The sequence below is a fragment of the Onychomys torridus genome, chromosome 1 (genome assembly GCF_903995425.1).
Source record: "Onychomys torridus chromosome 1, mOncTor1.1, whole genome shotgun sequence".
NCBI classification, from domain to species: Eukaryota; Metazoa; Chordata; class Mammalia; order Rodentia; family Cricetidae; genus Onychomys; species Onychomys torridus.
Window position 1 is genome coordinate 117,109,351 of NC_050443.1, and position 22,113 is coordinate 117,131,463.

The window sequence follows — 22,113 nt, forward strand, 5'->3', positions numbered from 1 at the left end:
CCAGACACTGGAAAGGACACTGGACATCTTTGTAAATGTCTGGCACAATTATGAAACAAATAAAGGTACCACACAAGAATGGATGACTTCACTGTGGTGATTTAAATATGAATGCCCCACCCCATGCTCATATATCTGACTACTTAGTTATCAGAAAGTGGCACTATTTGAGAAGGAGTAGAAGGAGTGGCTTGTTGGAAGAAATATGTCATTAGGGGTAGACTTTGAGGTTTCAAAAGCCCACACCAGGTCCAGTCTCTCTCTCTCTCTCTCTCTCTCTCTCCTGCCTACAGATCAGGATGTAACTCTCAGCTACTTCTCCAGTACCTGCCTACTTGCTGCCACACTGCCGCCATGATGATAATGGACTAAGACTCTGAAGCTATAAGCAAGCCTCCAGTTAAACATTTTCTTTCATAAGAATTGCCGCTGGGCAGTGGTGGTGCATGCCTTTAATCCCAGCACTTGGGAGGCAGAGGCAGGCGGATCTCTGTGAGCTCAAGGCCAGCCTGGTCTACAAAGCTAGTTCCAGGAAAGGCGCAAAGCTACACAGAGAAACCCTGTCTCAAAAAAAAAAAAAAAAAAAAAAAAAAAAGAATTGACTTGGTCATGGTGTTTCTTTACAGTAATAGAAGAGTGACTGTGATGTTCAGCAATACAAATCAGCACAGACATCATGAGGCCAAGAAAGGGGGTGGAATACCCGGTGGACTGAGGTAAGAGCAACATGAATGAAAACTGACCCACGATAATCTTTACTGACAATTAGGCTGTATGTAGAGGCTTTCTGGGTTGCCCAATGGAAAAAGAAGAACTGGCAGATGCTGGGCTAGCCACTGTGGGGATAATACATGTCGAAGGGGGTATATAACAGAGTCCACCGGGGATCAGTTCCTGGTAGTTTTCATGTGACAGCCAATAGCTCATTGAGTCCTCTCAGATGATTAGTGGGTAAATACTATAATGGAGTTAGTGTATAAATATACCTGTTTTGTGTGGGATTAACAAATAGGCTGCATAGGAATACCTATGCATGTCACTGAGGGATTCAAATATGCCCTCACCTGTATGGACACTGCCATGGGCCTCTTGCAAGCATTTACATACAAGCAAACAGCAGGTAAGGCTACCTTCAAGGCCCTCACCCAACTCAGTGTTATGTGTGGGCATACCAGAGAATGGACAGTCACAGGGGTACTCATTTGACCAACACAAATTTGCAAAACTGGGTGGACAACCACTAAATCAAACATCATTTACACCTACCTTACAACCTTAAAAGGACTGCATTAGTTGGAAGGAAGGATGAATTGCTAAAATAGTAATTTAAGAGTTTGAATGCTACCTATATTGGTGGGGGGAAAGAAGACCTCAGAAGTTATTAAGTTGACTAGATGAAATTCCCAGTGTTGGAGATGGGCCTCCTTTCTATGAGTTTTTGGAAGGGGAGGGGGGCTCACACATAATACAGGCTATTGCCATTTATGTTGGTTGCATGCCAGAACTGAACATATAAGTCCCTACTGCCCAAAGTATCATATATTTTGGTTGTAGGACATGTAGAAAGCAGGCTGACTTAGTTGGAATCCCTCTCTCTCTCTCTCTCTCTCTCTCTCTCTCTCTCTCTCTCTCTCCCGACTGGCTTGTATTGATAGTGCCAGGGGGTGCTATGTGCTGTGCTACTGGGAGAGAGTTGCCACGAGTGGTTTTTATTACTTATAGATTCTGCACATTGTTACCCACATGCTGGTCAAGTTATGCCCATTGACACAAGAGTGGCATGGCTGATAAGAGTGCAACCAACTAGTTTCTGTTAGATTGAATGCCCATCCACAGAAGGAAAGGAATGCTTGCTACTATAAGCCTGGGAGTGGGGGACTGTGACTATGGAGGTCCTAGGCTCTAATGTAGAAGCTATTGCTTTTATTTTATTAAATGGATGCAATGCACCCATCAAATCACCTTTAAAAGGTTTCTTTAAAGGTTCATTTATTTCTATGCATATGAACGTTTTGCCTGCACACATGTCTGTGTGTGCTTGGTACCTGTGCATGCTTGACTGCAGAGAGAAGAAAAAGGCATTGGATCACCTAGAACTGGAATTACAGATGCTTGTGAGCCACTGTGTGGGTGCTAGGAATTGAACCCAGGACCTCTGGAAGAACAGTCAGTGCTCTTAACCGCTGAGCCATCTCTCCAGCCCCAGCAGTTCTACTTCTTAATGCCAGCTTTCCATTTTAATTGCTTTTCCTGTAATAAAATACCCTAACAAAAGCAGCTCAAGGGAGAAAGAGGTTTATAGTTTGGTTTGTTTGTTTATCTCACAGTTTGAGGGTATAGTCCACTGTAACGGGAAAGTCCTGGCTGTAGGAACTCAAAGCAACTGATCATATTGCACCCAGTCAGGAAACAGAACGATAAACATTTGTGCTTGACCCACTTTCTTATATTTATTTATTGAAACCCAGTCTCACTATGTAGCTCTTGGCAACCTGGAGCTCTCTATGTAGAGCAAGCTGGCCTCAAACTCACAGCAATCTACCTGCCTCTGCCTTCCAAGTGCTGGGATTAAAAGTGTGTGCCACCAGGCCTGGTTTTTCTTCTTCTTCTTCTTCTTCTTCTTCTTCTTCTTCTTCTTCTTCTTCTTCTTCTTCTTCTTCTTCTTCTTCTTGTTTTGTTTTTTGTTTTTCAAGACAGGGTTTCTCTGTGTAGCTTTGCGCCTTTCCTGGAACTCACTTTGTAGACCAGGCTAGCCTCAAACTCACAAAAATCCGCCTGCCTCTGCCTCCCAAGTGCTGGGATTAAAGGCGTGCACCACCACTGCCCTGCTCTTCTTTTTTATACAGTCCAGCGCAGGAGGACTGCCTTGAGACTGGACTTAGAAAATACTTAGGGGCTCACATATATCACCAGAAGGGATGGCTGTTATTTATCCTTGATTAATGGGCCGTTCCTTCCTTCTGGGTGGTAAGGATTTCATTAGGGAGATTGGCTGGGATAGATATGATGTGCTATAGATAAATGCACAGTGAGAGGAGTGTGTCCTCAGGTAGAGGCTTGGTGGGAGTGGTAAACAGTCACATAAGTACACTCAAAAGGTTTGGACAATCCTTGATGGAGAGGGAAGCCTATGCTCGATGGACCATGGAGCTGTTACTGACTTTCAAAGCTTGCTGCTTTGCAGAGCCTCTGCACATCATAGACCCACCACAGCAAAAGCAATTGAAAGCCAGATTTCAGGGCACCACATGCCTTGTTGCTGAGGTTCATTAGATGCCCTCTTTCTTAGGGTTTCCACAGGAGCCTTCCTTCCTCAGTCCTGTGTTCCAGGGGCCTCCTCCGGGATGATTTTTAATATCTTTGCCAAATTAAATATGAGCCACCTAATTACAATGGGGACACCCTGCCCTTGAATGAACAAACTCGAGCTATAGAAAAAATGTCACATCAGCATCGCATTCTCCCTGAACTTTGAAAAGGAGGGAATTAGAAGCCGTGTCTGCTTCTGCTCAGGATGGATCCATCAGCCCCAGTCACTACTGTGAGAGAGCTCAAGGTGCTGCCCCAAGTTCCTTATGGAGAACGGAGTGCCAAGCCCACCAAGAATGCAGCTGATTGCCCTCCATGACTGTGGCCTCTCCTGTCACTCTGTCAAGTGAGACAGAAAAGCAGGCCTGAGGCTGGCATGCAGCTCATTGGTGGCTAAGGCCATGGTCAGCACGAGGAGCTGAACACACTGTTTCTAGAACTGCTCCTGGGCCAGACCCCCCTTAGAAGGGTATGCTACAGAGTCCATAGGCCCGGAGAGGTCCAAGCAATGGCTAGAGGGGCTGGATCCACACCCTAGGAAACCCCCTCATAGCTGGCAAAAACTCTGGGAATCCCAGGGACCCAGAGACCTTGCTTTTGAAGACTCTGAGTACTCTTGAGTCCAAGAGAGGAAGTGACTGAGAACATCAGAAAGTACTCCTGTTGGAGGTTCTTTCTGGAATCTTCCATGATTGAGTATGGTGCAGGCTATGTTTCTAGATGGAAATCTGGACCCTTCAGAGTTGTTACTGGTTGATGCCTCTTTCTTCTAACCATTGAGGGTTAACAGAGGTCCTTGCCATGGACTCGGTGTGGCCTCTGTCTTGTGAGAGTTCTAAGAATCCGTCTGTCATCCCTACCCTACGTCATGTCTGGGAACCACAAGTTTTGTGGAAAGAGGGGTGAGAAGGAGAGATGAACACTCAGAGGTGATGGCTTCCTGAGGGTATCACTGGGTAAGAACTACAAGGGGTTTGTTAGAGGTGAGGCTGACCCAGAATCTCAACAGCATGGAAAGAGGAGGTGTGCCTCAGATCAGTAGTCTCTGGGTAATCCCATCAGAGCAGCCACACCCAGCCTCGAAGGTAGCCTTATCCTGGAGTCTAAGGTCTAAGCCCTTCCCTCAACTGTTGTTGTGACTTGTCTGGGAAAAGTCTTCCTTCAGTGTTACCTCTTAAAAACAACTCTGTCGAGTTACCTACCACGCAGCCCACCCACCCATAGTGTGGAGTCTGTTGGTTTGAAGAAGTTCACTGACACCACCACAGCCATTTGTGGAACATTTTACATCACCCCCAAGAACAGCTCTGAGCAGCAATGAGTCTACTTTGTGTCTCATGTTCCTCGGTCTGGAAATTTCATAGGGATGGCATCTGTGGTCCATGCCAGTTCTTCCCCCCGTGGAGTTTTCTTTGGACACAGTAAGCACTAACTGTGCCCAACTGATTGGCTTTCAGCGAGCCCTTGATTTCTTATAACTGTTAGGCATATTTGGGATAGGAATGTAACTCAATATCCAAAGCCCTGCGTCCTGTCTACAGTAACCCAAACACATAGCTTGAATGACAGTATTGCTCAGAGGTCATCCTAATACCTGGGTTTTCTGCTTCAGGTGAGGGAGGAACCACCACCATGGGGAGAGATAAGCGTTTCGTCCATTTCTCTTGACTTCTTGGATACTTGCCACTCCCTCTGACAGTGAAGACATCATGCTCCTTTAGAAGCATCATTGGTACTGCAGTTCTCCTCCCGAGTCACCCAGCATCTCCATCAGCTCCCCTCCATCCTAAGCCTGCTTCTCTGGGAGGGCCAGTAAACTCTGACAACTATCCCACATAGTATTGGAAAGATTCAAAGGCAACTGGGGCATTTTGGCAGCCACAAGGGGCATGGTCCACACAGGCAGGAAGAAAAGGCATATTTAAAGGAAGTTGAGTTGAAGGGAGATATGTATAAACATCTGTGTGTATGTGTGTCTATGTATGTGCATGCATATTATACATGTGCGTGGAGGCCAGAGGTGAACATTCTCCACATTAACTCTTGATACAGGGTTCCTCACTGAACCTGAGCTCACAAATTGTGGAGGCTAGCTGGCCAATGGGTACTCCTGTTTCTGTGCTCCCACCCCAACCCCAGTGCTGGGGTTCCAGAAGTGTGTTGCTCAGTCCAACTTTTATGCAAGTGCTGGGGATCCAGATTCAGGTCCTCATCCTTGTACAGCCAAGTCTTTACTAAGTCATCTTCCAAGCCCAAGACGTTTAAGCATTGTAAATGTCTGAGATGCAAAGTATTCTTCTTTGCTGCTGTGATAAAATGCTCAGCCAAAAGCAACCTAAGAGAGTTTCCTCACAGCCAAGGAAGTACAGCAGGAACCATGGAAGATGCTACTTGATAGGTGACTTACAGGCTCACACTTAGCTAGATTTCTTATATAGCCTAGAGCTGCCTGCCCAGAGAAGGATGCCCTGCCCACAATGGGACGGGCTCAGGAAAGGAGGACCCTGACCTAGTCCACTGTGAACACAAGCCAGCCCAGGATGATTAGACTCAACATGATCTAGATCCAGGCTCCATGTGGCAGGCTGGGAGAAGAAACTGGGTCACAGTCAGCATGACACCTTTTAGACTATAGGCTCCAAGAGCATCTTCATGATATAACCACAGGCTTTCATGTTAATGGCAGGAAGTCCCATCTGCCTTGACACTGCTTCAAAGAACCATTCCCTCTCCCTCTGTGAGATCAGCGAATGTGTCCCCAGGGGCCTCTAAGTCTGGAAATCAGGAGGCTGAGAACTGAAAGTACCACAAGACTAAGAGCCCAGCAGGAAGGCCAGGAGAGAACTTGACCCCAGGATGAAGTATGTAATATCTTTTGCCATTCTGCATGCTGTGCTTCAGGAGCCAGGGAAGGTGCATGCTGCATGCTTCCTCTGCCTGCTACCAGTCCTCACGGCCCCACCACCCAGTACTCATGTTTCCCATCACATTCCTCTGTGGGCCATTTGCCCCCAAAGCATGAGGACCATAAGACATTCCACACTCACTTGGCACTGGGCCCAGGCAGCAGATGCTAGTCTGGTTCTGCACACTGACAGCCATCTCAGGCAGTCCTATCAATTAGCCTTCCATCAGTAGGGAAGGGATGTTCAAGGAATCTTCCAGAATGCAGATAGTGGGAGCCCAGCAGCTTTCGAGTAGTTTTGGGTCCATTTAAATGACACTGGGATCCCACAGAATGGCAAGTTTGGATGAGTATATGGTAGGCATGGGAGATGGGGAAAATCACCCATCCTGCTAGAGCCAACCATGCAGCCACAGTTGGTGCATGGGATGGGAGGGGGCTCAAATATCATAGTCCTCTCCCTCTCCAGTCTTCTGAGCCTTGATGTAGCTGGAGTTTTCTCCAGTCCCACCCGGGCCCACAGCCACTCAGACCCAAGTAAACACACAGAGACTTATATTACTTATAAACTGTTTGCCTGTGGCAGGCTCCTTGCTATCCAGTTCTTATTTCTTAAATTAACCCATTTCTATCCATCTATAAGTTGCCACATGGCTTGTGGCTTACCGGTACTTTCACATCATGCGTCCTCTGTCTCTGTCTGGCAACTCCTGACTCAGCCTTCCTCTTCTCAGAATTCTCTCCTCTCTGCTTGTCTCACCTATACTATACTTCCTGCCTGGCTACTGGCCAATCAGTGTTTTATTTATCAACCAAATCAGAGCAACACATTCACAGCATACAGAGCGATCAATATTCACAGAATCTTGAGGCTCAGGACTTGGGACTATTTGCCCTGTCTCAAGCTTGGTGTGTGTGTGTGTGTGTGTGTGTGTGTGTGTGTGTGTGTGTGTGTGTGTGTGTTGGGGGATCCACACATCACAGGGCACGTGAATGTCCCATCCCTCTTCATTCTTCTGTGTCCTTAGGCTCAGGCATTGGGCAGTCATAGAATGGGGGCATCAGTCAGACTTCCGGAGAGGTAGAAAATGAGTTATAGAGAGCTCTCCTATTGCCAAAGTGATCCAGGGTGCTTTCTCTCTGGCGTGACCCATGTGTCTGTAGTTATTCCGCTGGTGACAAGAGCAGCTTGTCAAGCACACTAAGAGTAACCATGCTGAAAATGAAGCTTGGTTCCTAGAAAAATTGTCATGTCTAGCATCTCTAGCCAGGGCTACTCTTCCCCATATTGGCTAAGTGCAGGTAGCTCAGTGTTCTGCCCAGAATACCAGAAGAAATGGGTAAGGACAGGATGCAGCCTCAAAGCAGGGCTAGTGGCCCAGGCTTCATCCAGGCACTCTGTCTTGGACATACTTGGCTTCTAGGGCTGTGGATTTAAATCCTTGCAAGTCCATATTAGAGAACAAACCAGTACCATAGAAGCTCCCAGTCAGGGTGTGTCCCTGGGCAGGTGTGCCCTTACCATCAGGCAGGGTGTGTCCTGGGAACTAGGCTGGCATGTTTGTGGCAGCCTTGTCACAGAAGGTCAAGAGTGGGTGGCAGCATCTCTTCCCACCTGGCTGGTAGTCCTGAGCTCGCTCCATAGGCTCACAGATCTGTCTCAAACCCCTATTGGTATCACTGAGTTTACTGCCTGAGCACAGCCACTCAGCTAAGCTCTACAGCAAGTTCTGAAGAGGTTGCATGATGCACCACACTTTTAATCCCAGCATTTAGGAGGCAGAGGCAGGTAGATTCCTGTCAGTGTGAGGCCAGCTTGGTTTCTATAGCAAGTTTCAGGGCAGCTAGGGCTATATAGTGAGACCCTGTCTCAGATTTTAAAAAAAAAAAAAAAAAAAAAAAAAAAAAGGAGGTTGTACTTGGCTTAGGTCTGGCTGCCTCTCCTCAAAGCAGAGCATTTCTCTTAAATGAAATGACCTCCGGCCCCAGCTGGAAGTGGTCATCTCATCTCGAAAATTCATTTGGATGCACCAGCTCTTTTCTGCAAAATGCTTCTCAGAATTTATATAAAGAAGGATTTAAAAATAGCTGCTAGGAGCCACAGTGAGCACTGACCCAATTATCGATCAAGAGAGGGAAGCAGGTGCCCACTGGGCATGCTTGCCTCTGCCCAGGCCTCCCTCGTGGCTAGCTCAGAGCCTGTGCACTCCTGAACCTTCAGGAGAAGGTGTTAACTTCTCAGCATGCTTCCAGAACAAAATGTGTTTCTGACTCCCGAATTTTCTGTGCCTCAAGGGTCTTTCAGCTGACATTATTTATCACCTAGCTCTCATTTCAGGGACTGGGGAAGCTTTTGGTTCGAGAATGTTCATGTACCTGCTGACCCCCTCCTTATTGTATAACTACTCCCAAGTGTTTTCAGGATTTTCAAGTTCTAGGACAATTGTTAGCGACTAGTTCCTTACTTCTGAACAACCACATGGCACAGTATAAGTTCTAGCTATGGTCCTGGCTCTAAAAGAATCCCATCCTCTTATATTCCAGTTTAAGACTGCAGGCTTAGGCTGGGCAGGTGGTGGTGCACATCTTTAATCCCAGCACTGGGAGGCAGAGGCAGGCAGATCTCTGAGTTTGAGAACAGCCTGGTCTACAGAGTGGGTTCCAGAACAGTCAGGACTGTTACACAGAGAAACTCTGTCTCAAAAAACAAAGTAAAACAAAACAAACAAACAAACAAGACTCTAAGCTTAGATCTGCTGGGACTAAGAAATGGCACCAAGCCCCACACCCCAATCCTGCTCCTACAAGGGTCACTCAGCAAATAAGGAAGGCCACTATATTGTAGAGAGATGCTGAGAAGAGGATAGGTGTGTCCCTGCTCTTAGGGGACTCAGGGGGCAATTACACAAGCATGAAGATGGCTTAAAAGCAGGAAAAGATAACACTGGATGGACTTGTAGCGGGATATCATAATCTGGAGGCAAAGGGGCAGCTGGCATTTCTGGGGAAGTGGCATTTGGGGAGTGACCTTAACATGGCCTTCTTCTTCTCTCTCTACCTTCAAACACACAGGCCATCTTCTACCACTCCCCCATTCTTAGGCAGGCAAGCCTTGGCTTCTAATCCATACCCCAGGAACCGGCTTGTCCAGTGCCTCCCTCTGAGGTCAAATATTTTCATATTCAAGCTGCCTTGGAGGAGGTGTGTCACTGGGGTGAGCTTTAAGGTTTTAAAATCCATTACCATTCATTCCCAGTGAGCTTTCTCCTGTGTCTCAAGATGCAAGCTCCCAGCTACTGCTTCAGCGCCGTGCCTGTCTGTCTGCTGCCACGCTTCCTGCCAGGATGGCCATGGACTCTCACTCTCTGAAACTGTAAGCCCCTATTAAACTCTTTCTTCTGTAAGTTGCTTTAGTCATAATATCTTACCACAGTAATAAAAAGTAACTAAGACACACACCTGCTTCCTCAGTGTGTTTCTCTGGTATATATTTAATTCTACTATGTTCTGAATCTCTTTGAATCAGACAGGGTTGTTTTGTAATCAATTCCCAAGATCACTTTATCTTTACTTGTTTTTTTAACAAGGAAAAAAGGGTGTAATCTGTAAATGCTCTCCCTCGATGCTTTGGTCTCTGGCTAGAAGGGCAGTTGAACATAGAACCCTAGAAGAGGGCTCTGCCCAATGGACAGCCATCATCAGGTAGTCTGTCCTTCCTTCTACTTAGTTACTTCCAGCTTTATTTATTTATTTATTTATTTATTTATTTATTTATTTACTTACTTATTTACTTATTTATTTATTTATATTTTGAGACAGGGTCTCACTAAGTAGCCTTGGCTCATCTGGAGCTTGTTATGTAGACCAGGCTGTCCTTGAACTCATAGAGCTCTGTCTGCCTCTGCCTCCCAGGACTGGGGTTAGAGGTGTACCACCACACCTGGTTTATTTCCAGCTTTCCTACAATGAGGTGACATTACTTTAAAGCAGAAGTCTTGTTATTTCAAAACTTAGTAGTACACAGAAGTTCCTCTAAGGCAGAAAGTTGTATGTGTTCCATACAGGCTGCCTCTAGGACCAGTATCTGGGGCCTGTATACAAACCTGGGTTTAGGCTGGGAATAAGTCCTTCTCAGAGGGAAGGGCCAGAATTTCAAGGCAGGATGGCTCTGGGAGCCCACAGAGAGGTGCCTGGATGTGCTAGGTGGGGACCCTGAGGCTTGTTGTCTAAGGGTACCTCCCTCCAATAGGAGCTAGCTCTGGACACAACCTGACAACCCTGCACATCTGATGGAAAAGCTCACAGTGATGCTAACAGCATTTCAAGGCATAAACAGAAATTACTAACTGCAGTCCCTGCCGAGGCACCTGCTCACAGTGACTCAGTCATTGCCTTCCAGGCCAGGCTAGAAAGGCAGGGCCAGCTGGCCTGCACTAGGGCCTTTGATTAGCTGGTTAGATCTCTCATGGGCCAGGCATGCAGGGATGGCGTTAGGGCACAGAATGTCTGGATCTCTTAGGAATCTCAGGTGTGCAGACAGTCCTTACCCTCCTGAGGCTCCTGGAACTTCCTGGAACACTAGCAGCTGCCAGCACACTTGAGGGTAGGGGAAGTGAGTCATTAGCAGCTCCCAGCACACCTGAGGATAGGGGAAATGGGGTCATTAGCAGGTGCCAGCACACCTGAGGGTAGGGAAAATGAGGTCATTAGCAGGTGCCAGCACACATGAGGGTAGCAGAAGGTGGGTCAGTAGTCCTAGCTACCCTGTGTTCCTGGTTACACTGGGTTACCTCATACTAGAGTCCCTGCTGTGGATAGGGTCCTGTGTAAAAGGCTGGGACCTATGAACATCCCAAGATGAATCTCCAGTGTGTTCTGAGGTAGCAGGAAGAAAGGTGGGGACTTAGGGATGCCAGCAGCTTGCCCTCTTTCCACACTCCTATGGGACCCCCGCCAGAAGCAACAGCAACAGGACCCAAAACTCCTGTCAGCAGTTCCATGAGCCCCCATGGGTCCTGGCAGAATGTTGGTGTGGGACAGGAGCTCACTGACAGGGCCACTTCTAAATGTCGAGATCAAGGGAACTATACATAAAGTGGAGCATTGTCTCTACCTCACCAAGGAGGGAGCTACATAAACAACTTGGCATTCTGCACTGGAGACAGGGGCCTCCATGGCTCAATTCCTCCTCATAGACTCCTGGAGTCCATGTGCTTGTCCCTCTTGGAGATGGCTATTGCTAAACACCTTCAGCAGAGTTCTGCTTGACTGTCATGCCTGTAGTCTTTGAGCTAGACAATGCCATTGTGCATGGAACCCCCTTCAGCATCCACTGTGCCACCATTGCCTACCTTCTGAGAAATCTTGTAAGATGGGACATGGCATACCAGAGGTAAGATGGTTCATACAAATAGACGCTTGCTACCTAACTTACCACTCAACTCCAGGGTCCCTCCCGTAATCCCAGAGATGTATCCTGGGCTTTGTTTCTTCCAGGGTAAGTGACCCTCTGGGTGACTGGCCACATATTTCACTCCACAGAGACCTGACTGCATAGGAACACCAACAGGACCCCAAGAAGCCGGGAGAGGATAACCCCTAGGTGAGGGTGAGTGAACCGGCTCCTGCGGGCTTTCTTTCCCTTTCACTCAGGAAGGACCGCATTCAGGATCTTCACTCAAGATCGGAAGGATCCCTCAGGGGCCTCCTCCAAGTACCCAGGTGGGCCTTTCTGGGGACAGACATCTGTGTCAGCAGTGTGGGTGTCTGAGGAAGCCCGTGGGTAGGGTAAGGGATGCACTGTCCAGAACAGCATGTCTTTTCCTTTGGAAGGGAGTACGTCTTGGCCAGAACTGGGTCTGTGTTACCTGCCAGGCAGGCTGGGAACAGTGGGCCCACCAGTTCACTCAGCTGGAACCTCAGCAGCCAGGTGTCTAGACTTCAGATCCAATTCTGTCTGGTAAAATTGGAGCTCTTCTTACACTAAATGGGATCCTTGCTCTGATTCCATGATTATCATGAAATCAGTTCTATCCAGAGCCCAATCTGAGGCCCTGGAAATTAATTTAGCTATTTCTTGAGCAAGCTCAGCCTTCCCACACTGACAGCCCAGCTTTCAAATGCACTGGCTGCTGTGCCTTGGAGCAAGGAAGGGAAGCCAAGATGTCATCTGTGGCATGCTGGAGAACACAGGATCCAGACAGGATGCCAGTGAGGCCATTGACTCTCTACTTGATGGGTGCATCACTAGGCCCAGTACGTCACTCAGAGGAGGGGTGCAGTGGAACCCTGGAAGTAGCCTCCCTAGCCAGGGTCTCCTATGGGTGAATGTGTGGTTACAGAGGGGTCCCAGAGTTTGGACACAGGAAGATGATGGGCAGACAGTTCCCAGCCTTTGCCTCTTCCTTCTCCCAGAATCCCCCACTTTGGACATGAACACTATCACATTGAAAACTATCCATTGTGGACCAAGTGTGTTAATGATAAACATGGAACTAGAGTGGCTGTCCTTTCTGGCCCTGTCTTCACTCAGTTCGTTTTAAATGTTGTGGCCTCAGGGTAGTTTGGGGGGGTGGTTTCACTTTTCTCTCAGGAAGTGTCTGTTTCAAACTAGAATACTCTGTTCCTTGCAAACTTGATATAACACATCTATGCAACCTGTGTGAGACAAATAACACCTCCTACAGGTTCCCAGCTGGAAGGGACCCTGTGACAAAAGACAGCTGAACCAGCAAAAAGCACACAAAAGCTTAGTGACATGTGTGTTCTGTGAGCACACAGACACACTAGGGAATAAACAGCTTTCGGGATGGGCCTTGTATTGCAGCTTCCTCAGTAAAGATCTGTGAGCCTGGGAGAGGTGAGGAGGCAAGGAACACTCAGGGTCTCTAGAGTTGGTGTTGTCAGGCAAGACAACTGCCTAGCAACGCATGAAAATGGATGTTCTCTCAGCCATGCTAAAGCCAGTCGGCATGGACCCCTCCAGGTCTCCCTGAAGGCTTCAGGGAATATGTTGTCAGCTTTCGCCTCCCAGGGACAGGGGTGGTGGCGTGTCCTGTTGATCTGTAAACATGTGCCCTGCTCTTTGGTGAACAGAGGGAGGCAAAGCCCTTGGGCCTGATGCTTCTTGACCTTTGTTACAGTAGTCCCAAACTCTGGGACCCCTCTGTAACCACACATTCACCCATAGGAGACCCTGGCTAGGGAGGCTACTTCCAGGGTTTTCTTAGGAGGAGATAATAATGGCTATAGAACTCTTGGATCAACCCTCTCCTCTTGAATCAATATTTCAGTCACTATTTTCCAGGAAGTGATTTGCTTTACATACATGAACATCTTGTTCATTTTGAAGGAGACTTCAAATTGATTGGTTCATGGTCTTTATATCCTTTAAAACTGCTGTACACGTCAGCTGATTTCCTCATTTTTATCCTAACAGTCACTGGCTTCCTTCTCGTGAGCGCTGTGGATGACACTTTCAGTCAACTCTCTTTCCTGGGTCTTCTGGATCGGGCCTTATTTGATGGCTAATTTTAGCTCATGCCTTTATCTTTTTTCTCCAGGGACATTGCCCTTAGCCTCCTCTTCTTCCTCTCATTGAGGCTGGATATTTAGCTCATTAATTTTCATTCTTTCCTTCTCCTAAGGCTATAATTTCCAGGTACCATTACTTTAGTTTATGTAATGATAACAGAATACCCCAGGCTGGGTAATTTATAAAGGTAAAAAATATTCCTCAGTCTTGAGCCTTGAAAGTTCAGAAGAATGGTGCTTGCATCTGGCAAGAGCTTCCAGATGTATCCTGATGTGGTGGAGGAGCAAGAAACACAGAGAGGGTTGGACCCATCCTCCTATCAGGACCCCACTCCAGGGAAACAAACCTGGTCCCTCATTAATTACTCTTGAAAGCAGGACCCTCATTCTTGGTCATTGGGGTTTATTGTTATTATTACTTTTTAAGATTTATTCATTTTATTTTTATATATGAGTGTTTTGCCTGCATATATGTATGTGTACTACATGCATGCCTATTGTCCAGAGAAGTTAGAAGAGGATATCAGATCCCCTGGAACTGGAGTTACAGATGGTTGTGAGCCACCATGTGTGTACTGAAAACCAAAGCCAGCTCCCCTGCAAGAACAAATATTCTTAACCACCGAGCCATGGCTTCAATTCCCTTGATCACCGTTAAACTCACCTCTCAACACTTAAGATTGTAATGGCAATTGAATTTCAGCTCATTTGCTGTTTCTTTGTTGTTAGTTAGTTAGTTTGTTTGCTTATTGGTTGAGACAAGATCTCACTACGTGTCCCACGATGGTTTCAAATTCATGGTAATCCTCCTGCTTCACCCTCTTGAGTGCTAGGATTTCAAGTGTAAGCCACAACACCCAGTTTACCAGTTTTAAGGATTTCTAATGTTTATTTTGCATTATTCCTTAATTTGTGTGCCATTTAAAACTGTCTGTTTTAGTTTTCCAAATAAATGATGATTTGTAAAGGTTATTTTCATCACAATTATCTGTAAAATCTTGTTTTTACTGCAAACTAATTGCATTATGGCTGAAAACAGTTTGTATGCTACTGAGTCATTGAAATAGACTGACTGTGTTGAAATAGTCATTTCAAAATTAAATTTATTTATTTACTTTGTGTGTTTGTGTGCATACACATGCTTGCCAACAATACACATGTGGTCAGAGGACAGCTTGGGGAAGTTGATTTTCTCCTACCACATGGACCCCAGGGATCAAATTCAGGTTGTCAGGCTTGGTGCCTTTACCAGCTGAGCTGTCTCATGGCCCCCAGTTTTGTGTTTGAGAGCAGGAAGGTGCTTCACAGAGCCACAGACACCAATACTTAGAAGGAACACCCATTCTCACTTGTTGTAGCCACAAATTCCTACCTAGAACCTCTACCACTCATAACAACTTGGATACATACCAACTCCATGCCCCTTACAAGCCCAGTAGGAACTGTGTCTCTGACTTTGGGGAGACCCAGATGCATGTGCAAGTCTTACCCAAGCTCTCAGTTTTTCCCACGTCTCAAATGGGGGCTCACTCTTCTGTGCATGGGGTCTCTTTGTTCTTTGGAGGAGGTCCTTGGCCTCACACCTGCACTTGATAAGGGCAGTTGCTTAAGAGTCAATGCCCTGGAGCTTCTGCTAGTGGTCCTTTCTAAGAGCCTCCGGATGCATGAGGTGGTCATGCTTCTCTCTCCCTCAGGCTGCTGATGGGTGAGTACATATACTGGTCCTTATTTGCTGGTGGGGGAAGGTGGTGTAGGCTGCAGGACTGCTTCATGTTTGGCTACAGGGTGACATCCTTCTGAGAACAAGAAGGGCACCCATCCTTCCTTTCTGGCCTTTGGCCTCCACCTTAACTGGCAGTGAGGGCTGGGTTCTGATGGGTAGCTCAGGTATATGGCTTGGTCTCTAGCCATGGCCAGCAGAGGAACAAGAGAAGGAACAGGCCAAATTACGTCCTAGGGTCAGACAGGCCTGGACTCCAAGGAAGGGACAAACATTATCATCTTCAGCTTCTGGGAGAGGGATGGGGCCATCAGCAGGCCCATTCCAGAGCTGTGTTGGGATACTGTGAAGCTAGAGACATGCCCAGGACTGCTCTAAGAGGGTTGGGAACACTCAACGCTATTCTCTGCAGATGGACTGATGGGAGGGGTGTGGCAAAGAGCCCTGGTCCTGCATGAGACAAAGCAGAAGATCTCTTAGTGCCTACCTTCCCAACTCAAATGAAACTGCATTCTCTCAGCCCAGAGGCTCCTACTCCATAAGCCAAAGGTCTGGTTTCACCACACACTGCGTCACCCACTTCCCTCTGTATGTCCATGAGCAATGCACCCACACACATCTGTCTACACACTGGTGACACTTCAGAATGAACCTTCAGAGAGCAGAGCACCTCCCACATGATATGTCACTTTGTCTGGGGAATCTATTTCTATTCACCCAAGATAAAAGAGCAGCAGAAGCCCAGACAAATGGTACCATCACAGTCCATTTGGTGAATTCATGAGTTAGCTGGGGGTTATCTGCAGTGTAAAGGGTTACTTACAGAAGCAGAAATTGCTAAGTGCTTACATATCCTTGGGGAGGTCTGGTGAGTCTTCCCCTCCTTCCACGGGGGACTATTACTGAATTCACTCTTGTGTGAGTGGCCACGGTTGTTCTGATTCAAAATGGCAATGACCATATTCAGTCTGGAGAAAACAGCTGTTCAACACTCTACCCCTTCTATCAGCTCTTAAATTCTGTCTCCTCTTTAACAATGTTCCCTGAGCCTTCGAGGGGATGATACCAAGGTATGACTCTTTTCTCCTATTTAGAACTGAGCATTGGGCTGCCATTACATGGCAATAATCATTTATTCTCAGTTGTTTCACTGACGAAGAGTCTCCTTAGTAACCACTGCACACTATAAAAAAAAATTCCCTGACCAAAGCTAACAACAACAACAATCTATGGGTATAAACTCAAATGTGTAGAAGACAAATTGATAGGTACATCTTATCATTTAATAAAACAATAGTAGTGGCTTCTTCATTAAGCTGTATGACATCCCCAGCTATATGTTTTTGTCCTCATTTGCAGTACCGCACATGAGTTTCCTGCTGTGGAGTCAGCCTTACATCCCATTGGAAAGCATTTGGTTACATTCGTACTAATCATGCCACTACTGCACCAGCAGACACATCTTGTCTAGCATCCTGAGAACATAGTTGGGGACTGAGGGTGAGATGGGGTGTCCACAACCAGGAAGGACCATTGATAACAATTCTTCCCCAGCAGCCTGCACAGCACCCTCCAGCACTGTGTACAGCAGCAAGTACAGCGGCTGCTTGAAGACCAGCTACGGCCTCATTTCTACATGTCCTACAACCCAAGCATCCAGTATCCTCAGGCATATGGATTTACCATCAAGTTCTGACATGTAACCAACATCAGTGACAATTGCCTATATTATATGAAGAGTCTCAGGGACCTCCATGGCTAACAAGTCATAAGAGGTGGATCACCTCTAGTGCCAGGATTCTTCACTCGGTAACCTTGTGGCTTCTGAGAGGATCTTTTCCCACTAATGCCAAGGGCCTTCACTAAAACTCTGGAATAGCTATTTCAGCAGCTCATTCTTCCTTTCAATTAACCCAGATCCTACAAAGTTTTCAGATAGCTTAGGAGCCGCTGGAGCTGGTTGTACCAAGCCCAGTGCTGCATATCAGTGTTTGTGAAGTGTGTGCCCCTCCCCCACTGTCAATTCTCCAAGAACACCCGTATATAACACTGACTTGGCTGAGGCCCCTAGTGGTAGTCTTACATGTTGCTTGCTTGCATGGGAATGCTTACACGAAGCCTTTGCCAGTGTCCACACGGATGAGGACTTATTTACATCCGTTATAGACAGGCACAAGTGCCGTGGAGTCTACCTGGCAATCACAACGGGACAGGTAGATGTACGTACTTGCCCAGTCATAGCATCCATCTGTCATGTCAAGCCTCACATGTTTGAATAGCATTCAAAATACCACAATATCCCACGGGAATGGGACAGTCGAAGCTATTTCCAGCCTATCTTGGCTCCCCTATGGCTGACCCAGCATTTGCCAGTTCTTCTTTCTCATGGGACTATCCATAAAAATCAAGCTTCTAATTAGATTCAACCATCAGCCCAGTTGCTGCCACCGTACTGTTGTGACTCATCTGCCTGGTCCAGCTGCATAGTATCCGTGTTCACTTGCACAGCTGCAGCTGCCCGTTTCTATCTGGTTAAGTGACCTGCGTCACCAGGAAGTGCAGGGGAGAGCCCTTCCTAGTGTTTGCTTTGTTGCAGTCGGCTGTAGAATTTCATTGATTTCCTCATCAGGTGTCCACAGGTCGGACTCACCCGTGAAACTTGCCCACATCACACAGCTGGGCCTGGCTCTTGCACCGTGTATGGTCTTACTTTTCTCTATTCATTACTTCAAGTACATGTGTACATCTTCCAGATGGCTTCCTGAATCTGTGAGAAACCCAAACATTAGCATTATGTCCTCTATTCAGTAAAGAAGGCTTCTTGTTTGTTTGTTTTTTTGTTAAATAGAAGTTGGGCATGATAACAAAAAAAAAGTCTTGGACTATCATCTCATAACATATAATGGGACTGGGACGGGAACCTTGGAGGACTCTAAAGTGAATCATTGCCTATGTCAGGTGAGTGGGAATTGGTCATGGAACTCAGTAGCTAGCGGAATAAAGCACTACTAAGGTCTAAGGCAGAAGGGAAAGAACCCAATACATAGCAATTGTTTCATTAAAATAAAAAAGCAATATCTACTTTATTTAGCTTTTACGAATCCAGCAGTCTCTATGACCCATTTGTATTTTTGTTACCAGCCACACCCATGTGCAGAAAGGGCTTTTAGTCTGGGAAAATAATCTCCACCTTTCTAATTCCTAGAAGGTCTCTGTAATTTGTCATATCCGCCAGGCTGACTAAACTATTTGGTATTTACTACCCCACAGGGACTGGGCAACTCGATAAGCTCCCATTTCACCCAACCAAACAGGACTTCTTCACGGTTCACACCCTCAGCTGAAACTCCAGCCGTGGTTTGCAGAGTGAGTCCCAGCAAACACCCACCCCAGTATAATTCCTGGCAGAGGAGAAATATACACAGTATACTCTTGGGTTGCCCACCTCAGTGACACATGAGAAAGACAAAGCTTGTCCCAAGGGTGGGCAATGATCTATCTCCCCATGCTAATTCACAGATGGTTCTGCTGTGTCCCTGTTTTGGTGGCAAATGCTGTGTGACTATTGCTGGGTGATGTATTTCTACTGTACTCAGAAAGAAAGAGAAATCATAGACAGAAGAAATGATTCCACCCGAATCCAGTTTGTGAACTAATAAGCATATTGGAGTTACTTAGGAGCATGCTAACAAACAAACGGTCCCCTACTCCCAAAAGTTAACTCTCTAAATATCCTTGAGGATGTACAGGGGCCTTATGGGCCTAGTGAGCCCTCCCGTTCTCCCTGAGGGAATGCTACCTGCTCAATCTTGTGAAGGTCTTATGTAAGTGACTATAGCTCCTTGCAGGAGCAAAGAGCCACAATAGAACTTCAGGAAGGTCAGTTAGGGCTACTGTGAGGTGGATCCAGTGATGCCTGGATCCAGGGCTGAGGCCTAAGTCCTAGCTGGGCTTTCACTGTCTTGTGCTTTCAGCTATTCAACAGAGCTTAAGTTTCCTGCCTGTGGAATGGAAACACAATGAGGTACCAACATTCAAGGCCCTGGGAAAGTGTGCTGTGAACTCTGGGGTGCCAGAAGATCCTGGGACCCAGATCCAGCTCTTAGCAGAGGCAGTCTTGCAAGTATGACAGCTGAGCTGGCCTCAGTAGGACACAGATGCATTTCTAGGGCATCATGCACTAACTTGACAGTGCCCACAGCTTAGGCCTCCTGACCATTGAGTTCTTAGCTGCTAGTCTCCCAGCTCAAAGACTGGGAACTAGTTACAGTAGGTACAGGAACTCATGCCCACAACACAAGCAGCTCTATCCACATCCAGCCCAGCTGTTGTCTAAGAGGAGGATGACTGGGGTTCAGTCATCAGCCTTGGCCAAGGCTTTGGTCTTCATCAGCCCAGTTCTGGGTCTGCTTCAGTCTATGTAAGCTAGGGGGACTTCATCCTAACACATGGACAGATTGGCAATATCCCAGGTCAACAAGCATGCATAGCCAGGCCCCATGGCTGCAGCTCACTCAATGGCATGAACTCGCTCATGCCATTGAGTGAGCTGCTTTGGAGGCAACAAAACTGGGTAACTCCAGGGAGTGTGAAGGCTATGGGCCAGTCAAAGAAGGCCTCACCACAGGTACTGGATGACAAGAAGGTGGCCACACAGTCTAGGCTATTGTAGAGTTGAAGGTCCTGAGACTAGGTCAAGCTTCAGATTCTGGGTATAGAAAAGAGGCCTGAGTGTCATTGCAGGAGGAGAGAGGGAGGTACGTGGCCTGGGTGGTTGGCTGGATCTGAAACACAGCTGTAGCCTGCCTTGGGGATGTCAGCATGTGAGACCCTGAGGCCTCTAGAGCTACCAGTGACAAACATCAGCCCTACTGTGCGCATAGGTCCTGGCAATTGGAGCTTGCTGCCTTTTGACTGCTCATCGTTCATTCACTGGAAGAGCTGTGAGAGGCTGAGGGTGGGGCTTCCATTTAGGACTAAAGATAAAGCCACGACAGGAATGAAGAGAATTGTATTAAAAGGGGTCCCAGCTGTTTTTGTTTTTGTTGTTGTTCTTGTCCTTCTCCTCCTCCTCCTCCTCCTTCTTTTTACAGTTTTTATTTTTACCTTATTTTATTTTATGTGCGTGAGTGTCTTGCTCACATATATGTCTGTATTAGGGTTCTTTAGAGTAACAGAACTTAGAGAATGAATCTCCATAAATATAGAAAGGGGGTTTATTAGAATGGCTTACAGGTTGTGGTCCACCTAGTCCAACAATGGAAAGTCAAGGAATTCAGTAGTTACTCAGTCCATGAGGCTAGCTGGCTATCCGAGCTGGTCTTCAGTACACTCTGGAATCCCAAGGAAGTAGCTCTAATACTGGTGAAGAATAGACTTGCTGCTGAGAGCCAAAGCAAGTAGGCTAAGAGCAAAAGCTTAATTCTTCCATGCACTTATATAGGCGTCCAGCAGAAGGTGTGGTCCAGATTAGAGGTGGGTTTTCCCAGATCAAATGATCTGGATTAAAGGTGTGTCTTCCCAACTCAAGATCCCATTAAAGGCGTATCTCTTCCTAACTCAAATGTATTAAAGGCATGTCTTTTCCAAGTTCATAAGATCTGGATTAAAGGCATGCATTCCTACCTCAAAGATCCAGATTAGAAGGGGATCTTCCTACTTCACATTAAGCAAATATCCTTTACAAGTGTGCTCATCATTTTTTGGGTTTTACTTAATTCCAGATGTAGTCAAGTTGACAACCAAGAATAGTCATCACAGTGTCTGTGTACCTTGTGCCTGAGAAGGCATCAGGTCCTCTGGAACTGGGGTTATGGACAGTTGTGAGCCACCATCTGCATTCTGGGAATTGAACCTGGGTCCTCTGAAAGAAGAACAAGCGTTCCTCAATGCTGAGGAACTCATTGCTCCAGGCCTCCAGCTAGTTTCTTGCTGCACCAGGAGCAGAGGTGGCCAAGAAGAGAGCTTCTGTTCCAGAAGAGGGAGGTTAGCTGTGCTAAGTGCCCAATGCTAGAGACTCCTTGGCAGGCGAAGGGGGCATAGGAAATGCTCCCAGGATGAATAAGACCGAGGCTGGGCTTTCCCATACAGGACTGTCCATTCTCAGGGAAGCCTGCTTCTTGGCAGGGCACCACCACACCCTCCCCTCTGCTCTCATCAGGCCCAGTGCCCTGACACCTGTTCCTGGACCTTGCACCCAGCCATTCAGGCACACCCTCTCCTGTGGACTGTGACTGTAGCTGTCCCTGCTTCCTGCCCAGCTCTTCTTTCTCCCAGAGCTCCACCTCAGGTCCTCCCTGTCCTTGATGGAGCCCTTCCCTCTGACTTGAACAGTCCAGTGCCAGCTATTTGGTTTCTCCTGCCAGCTACTCCAGGATCCCCATCCCTAGTGCCAGGTCAGAACCAGGATCCCATTGTTGGACTGGGCTCCAGCTTGGCTTGGAGGGTTTGTAGCTGCGGTGGTGACAGCGGTCATGAGCACACTGGTGACATCTTCACTTCTGCATCTGAAGCTAGGCCAGCCCCATGATGTCCAGCACATAGACTGAGCGCCGCTTCCCCGCCCCCCTCACCTCCAGCCCAACAGTGGCTCAATGTCTGCTAGTCCTGAGAAAACTTCAAGTCTGGCCAAAATAACCAGGAAGCT

The 22,113-nt window shown here is 47.1% G+C and overlaps 1 long non-coding RNA gene across 1 annotated transcript; it reads left to right on the forward strand.

Annotated features, from left to right (window-relative positions):
- Positions 1-663: 663 nt before the first annotated feature.
- On the forward strand, positions 664-11,816 carry LOC118582896. Its single transcript, XR_004944804.1, has 3 exons — positions 664-716; positions 9,471-9,587; positions 11,756-11,816. It is a non-coding gene; the product is annotated as an uncharacterized LOC118582896 (long non-coding RNA).
- Positions 11,817-22,113: the final 10,297 nt, after the last annotated feature.